This window comes from Selaginella moellendorffii, unplaced genomic scaffold (genome assembly GCF_000143415.4).
Source record: "Selaginella moellendorffii unplaced genomic scaffold, v1.0 SELMOscaffold_131, whole genome shotgun sequence".
In the NCBI taxonomy this organism is placed as follows: domain Eukaryota; kingdom Viridiplantae; phylum Streptophyta; class Lycopodiopsida; order Selaginellales; family Selaginellaceae; genus Selaginella; species Selaginella moellendorffii.
In genome coordinates this window covers 205,185-211,482 of record NW_003314392.1, presented here as the reverse complement: position 1 = coordinate 211,482, position 6,298 = coordinate 205,185, and the positions used below count along the sequence as shown (strand labels likewise).

At 44.0% G+C, this 6,298-nt stretch overlaps 1 pseudogene; it reads left to right on the top strand.

Moving 5' to 3' along the window:
* The first annotated feature begins 3,872 nt into the window (after positions 1-3,872).
* LOC112343080 lies at positions 3,873-5,646 on the top strand (annotated as a pseudogene).
* Positions 5,647-6,298: the final 652 nt, after the last annotated feature.

Here is a 6,298-nt window from a genome sequence, read left to right as displayed (position 1 = left end):
AAGTAAATGGAAGAAGAACACATATGTACAACACACAATAACAGGCTATAAAATAGATATAGCATATACAGCGTGAGATATATATAATATGTCATATATATATATATATATATATATATATATATATATATATATATATATATATATATTTGTGGTGGCATGGATGCCATTCTCGGGGCTAGCAAGTCCCAAATCCTGAATTGGACTTATGGAGGTTGTGAATGAGACTCCTCCAAGTGGTTGGAAGTGTGGTTAAGTGACTAAAGTAGAATGGAAAAATTAGTCACTTACACTCTTCTAGTTGTGGCGACTATGTACAAACTTGTCATTGAGGTTACTTTTGTGCTAATTCTTTGCCTTTGTGTTCACAAGATTGGGTATCTCGATGATGGTATCCTGTGGTGTTGATCCTTTCATGATTTAGAAGTATTGCATTGAGAATTTTGCCTGCATCTTCTTCGTGTATATCAGGTCAGAAGAGATCTCTTGCATTGCTTTTGTCAAGTCCTACCTAGATATGACAATGAATTTGACTGTTGGATTTTTTGTTGTTTCCTTGCTTATCCTTTCGACAAATGTCCAACCATCCTTGTCCATAGTAATTAGGATTGCATCACCTAGATCCACTGAGTTCTCTTGTACAATCATCAACTCCTTAAGGGCACTGTGGACAAAGAGTTGCATCAATGATGCATTGAGACATTAGGAGTTTGTAGATTGTTTGATCGTTGAAGTAGTAGTGCTTGTACCTCAACAAGGGTGTCCTATCGACACTGGTTTTTTTTTTCACCCCTATTGTTGTAACTGTGCTGTCATCATTTCACCCTTTTGCTCCTCTCTTTGGAGCCTTCATTTCTACCATCTCTTGGTTTATTTATTGTGTGACACCTTTTTTTTTTGCTTTGTATGGAGGTTTTTGTCCCTAGCTCATCCATGCACTATTGCTTGCAACCTTGCTCCAAAGTTCACATCTAACCCTCTTATGTGGTGGTTCATCATCATCTTCTTCTTCTTTTCATGGTGAGGAAGGACTCTTGTCTTGAATTTCATCACTTGTCACTTTTTGTCTCACTATTATCCTCTTCATTATCATTGTGTTGTACTTTGTCTTCATCATCCTCACTCTCCTAATCATTGGACATTGATGTTAATGAGGATGTATCGCTTAATGTATGTTTATCATCAACAACCTGATCGACCTTATGTCCATCATTTGGATTGTAGTTGGAGAGGTCATGGAATGGATGCTCCAATTCTTCTATTTCCCTCTGATCAAAAAGTCTCTAAGTTAGAATCCTATTGTTGACTGTCTTGACAAGGTTAGTTTGTCCTTGAGGATTCCATAAGCAGTGAAGGTTGTATCAATTCCTTTCTCTGCAGGCTGTATTGTAGTTGACGGAATAAACTCTAAGTCTTGAATGATATTCCTGATGAATGTCTTTTGAAGCTCTGTATAAATAGCCCTCCTTCTCTATTCATGTCTTTGTTAGGAATCTCCTCTTCTTTGATGACAATCCCATAGAATATTGGACTATTTGGGTTGGTAAGATCCAACAACACTAGATCATCATTGTGAATCTCCAATGTCCACTTTTGTGGTTGTATGGAGTTGCAACCTCTTTTCACTTTGATGGACTTGTGTAGAAGTGTTTTAGATTGCTGGGCCTAGAAACATGAAAGAACTTATTAGAATTACTTAAAATATTTTTGAAATGGGAGAGAATGGATCTTAGTGTGAGGCCTCATGCTAAGTGAAAGGGGTAATGGAAGTAATTCTATAGGAGGTTAATAGCATAAGGGCTCAAGAATGGATGGGGTGTATGAAAGTCCATAATTCCTTAATCCAATAAATGGATGGTGTCCAACCTCACACAAAAACATTAGTGTGAGGCCTCACACCAAGAAAAAAAGCCCACCCACCTCCTCTAGCCTAGTTTCTCGACACCAATCTCCTTTGCATACATGTTTATTGCACAAGTGAATAAGATTGTCACCAAGAAATTGGGAAAAATATCACAAGCAATCTAAGTGTGAGGCCTCATGCTAGTAATCTCCATCAACACATTGTGACTGGACTCATGCTTAAGGATTAGCATGAGGCCTTATGCTAAAGTGCTAAAAGGATTTGGGTTGTGTAGTTTCTTGATGGTAATCTTGCTTGAACATTTGTCTATAGGACAAATAATATTATTATCAAGGAATTGGCAAACACACCCCATCCATTCCTAAGTGTGAGGCCTTATGCTAATAACCTTCTATAGAATTACCTCCACTACCCGATTTGGATATATTGTCACTGTGGATCCTTTGAACCTTGGGGGATAAATAGAGATAAAATAACCATTAAGGGCTACTTTTTTCCAGTTAGCTTAAGGGGTGCGCTATATGTGGTATCGGAGCAAATGGCATGGGTTTGATTCCCATTTATTAGTGGCTACTTAAAAATATAATATAACTTTGAGCAAGGTATATTTTTACCCTTAATTTTGAAATCGTACATATTGGGTATCCATACGTACGTTGTTAGTCAATATTCAATGAAGACATTAACATCTCTAAAGGGGGGGTGAGTGTAGCGCATGTGATTATAGGATGAGATTTGGATATACTATCACCATGGATTAGTAGAAGTTGTTAGTCAATAGTCAATGAAGACATTGACATCTCTAAAAGGGGGGTGAGTGTAGCGCATATGATTATAGAATGAGATTTGGATATACTATCACTGTGAATCAGTAGAAGTTGTTAGTCAATAATCAATGAAGACATTGACATCTCTAAAGGGGGGGTGAGTGTAACGCATGTGATTATAGGATGAGATTTGGATATACTATCACTGTGGATCAGTATAAATTGTTAGTCAATAGTCAATAAAGACATTGACATCTCTAAAGAGGGGGTGATTATAGGATGAAATTTGGATATACTATCACCGTGGATCAGTAGAAGTTGTTAGTCAATAGTCATGAAGACATTGACATCTCTAAAGGGGGGGTGAGTGTAGCGCATGTGATTATAGGATGAGATTTAGATATATTATCATCATGGATCCTTAGAACCTTAGGGGATAAAATAGCCACTAAAGGCTCTCTCATTAAGCAATTGCCCTTTTTCCAATTGGTTTAAGGGGAGAGAAATAAAGTGCGTTACAGGGATAAAGTCATTTTCTTGGCATGAGGCCTCATACTATTCATTTATATGCATTTGTTTCTTACTACTTTAGACGTCTAGGTGAGTAATCTTACTCGCCAATTCATCTTTGGGGTAAATGTTCAAACAAGATTGCTCCCCAAACACTTGCAAGACTGGGGAAACAATGGAAGGTTGTATGTTTAGATGTTTGTTTAGCCATTGCCATATTTGTAGTGTCATTTTTATTTCACTTTAAGGTTCACAAGTTATATACTTTATTTCTATTCCTATCTATAGTGCCTTGAAGGCAGCTAGGAAAAGCTCTTTGCAATGCGTTAGCTCACTAGAATGAACAAACCAAGCTAGGGGATCTAGGAAGCGCTACTTCGGAAGGATGCCATTGAGAATTTCTCTAATCTCTCCCTTCTCCCTAATCTCATGAGAGGCTAGCTTCGGTGTCGAGAGAAACTGATGCTGTCCAAGTCCAAGTGTGTGGATCTCATCACTTCCACGACCAATTCCTCGCAGGCGATCGATGCCCATTCCCGGATCGAGATTGCCCAGAAGCAAATGCTGCCTGGCGATTGCTGCTACCTCTCCAATCTCGTCATCCTTTGGTATGGCAAGCTGGGCAAGATCCAGCGCACACAAGCAGTGTTTGACTCCATGGAGCGATGTGATTGCCACTTGTGGGTCATTGTGTTCTTGGCACACGCCCAAGAAGGGCATCTTGCCACTGCATGGTGGATTGCTTGGGGCGAGCTGGGTGTGTGGAAGAGGCCGAGGAACTTGTGAGGAGCATGCCTTATAAGCCAGTTTCAGTGGATTGGATGTGCTTGCTGGGAGCAAAATCTAGAAATTGAGGACAAAGATCTCATGGTGTTGTGCTAGAACAAGCTTTAAGTGTAGATTCTAGGAATTCTACTAGCAAATAGTAGCAATTTTGTTTGAAAATAGTGTGAGTGTAGATTCTGTGTCCTCGTGATTAAAGAGGGTATTCTTTGACAGATCATCATGTATTATTAAAGAGAAAATTCTTTGCTCATTTCCAATGGTCGCTTGGTAAATTACAAGAGCCAGCTTTTGGATTATAAATTTAGGGTTCTTGGAGGTCAGTGGCGCCCATCCATGGAGGAAGGGAGAAGCGGTGGATTCTCCCAGTGATGGCACAGGGCTGCGCGGCAATCTCCAGTGCAGGTGGCCATGGCAGGAGCTCTGTGGCTCGCTGGGCGACCTGGGCACATTCATCCCGATCGTCATGGCTGTAGCTCTCGTCAGTGGCATGGATCTTGGTCTCTCATCGCCACGAGCATCTACAACGTTCTCACCAGCGTGCTCTTTGGCGTGCCAATGCCTGTCCAGCCCATGAAATCCATCGCGGCGGTGGCCTTCACCGAATCCAAGCATCTCAGTGTGGATGAGATCATGGCCGCGGGGATCACTGTGTCTGCGATCGTGTTTGTGCTTGGAACCACGGGCTTGATCACGGGTCGTGGCTTGGATCGTGCCATTGCCGGTGGTTCTTGGCATCCAGCTTGCGCATGGGCTCTTTCGCGGTCAAGGCTGTCAAGTACGTGATGAAGGATCAAAATCTCTCTAGGGACAAGGCAATGGGTGATCGACCATGGCTGGGCTTGGATGGAATTCTCCTCGCAGTGATTTGCTTCGCATTCATCGTGCTGGTGAATGGATCCGGCAAGGGCTACGAGTACTTCGTGACGAACAGTGAAGGTGATCGTCATCACGATGATCATGAAGAGCACCGTGAAGAACATCAAGCGAGATCGTCAAAGCTCGTGAAGTTTTTCCAGAGGATCCCGACTGCCTTGGCAGTGTTCGTGCTCGGGATCATCCTGGCGTTCGTGAGGAGGCCACACATTCTCAAGGAGCCCCACGACTCCCGAATTGGCCCGGCCACGCCACGGATCACTCGAATCTCTTCCCACGACTGGAAGACGGTTTGTGAGAGCCGCCATCCCGCAGCTCCCTCTCACCATCCTCAACTCGGTGGTGGCGGTTTGCAAGCTCTCGAGCGATCTCTTCCCGGCCAAGAAGGACGCCGTGACTCCGACCAAAGTCTCGGTGAGCATGGGGCTCATGAACTTGGTGGGCTGCTGGTTTGGAGCTCTCCCGGTTTGCCATGGCACTGGAGGACTGGCCGGGCAGTATCGTTTCGGAGCCACGAGTGGGGTAGCGGTGGCAAGCTTGTGCTGGGGCTTCTCTTGGGGGGCTCACTGGTGAGAATTCTGCCAGCTTTTCCAGTGGGACTGCTGGGGATCTTGCTGCTCTTCTCCGGGGGGCGATGGCGTGCCCGGATCAAACTAGTAGGAGGGACTTGTTTGTGATGCTCTGCTGCATTGCCATCTCGCAGGGATCCAATCTCGCGGTGGGATGTGTTTGTGCCATACTCTTGTATGTGCTGCTCCAGGCGAGAGAGATGGATTGTTGGGCGATTGCAAGCTCTTGGTTGCGAGGTTCCTCAATGTAAATAAAGCTTTGAAAAGTTTGGGAGAACACCATGGTAACACACTTGCCTGAAACCACGTCCATGCCATCTTCTCGAACGCCTGCGAGGCCTGGCTACAACCACCGTTAGCGGCATATGAAGCCAGGGATGTTATCCGCAACAAAGACGGTGCAGAGTAAGTGGGGCTTCATCGAGGTCTTCATGTCGAAATTGATTCGAGTGTAAATTTAAAAACTATGTACTTTTCACTCAAGAGTAAAATGGATTCCATTCCTCACCGTGTGGAGTGAGAGCAATTCGGCCCGGCCTAGCAAACGAGAGAGTGAAACATTGGAGGGATGTGCGCTTCTATATCCCAACCTTTGCCACGAGTCCCGCTTGGTCGTAGCACTTGGCTTGGCTCAGGCCTGTATAGCAGGTATAATCTTGGGGCGCCGCTATGCTCTTTGAACTTTGGGTAACGCTTTGTGCATGGACAATGGGCAGCACTCTAGGCACGCCAGTCACCTGCAAGGGATCTGAGCGAGTACCTCTGCCACATGGACTACCACAGACCTCCAAAACACTCTTGTTTCCATGGATCGCTATTCTCACAACATAAACTTTAGACTCGCAGCAGAATCAGCTGTCGGCAAGAAGAACTTTGTCTGTCCCTGAGTATGTGATCCAGACTATGTGGTTTGCAAACAGGCCCAACAC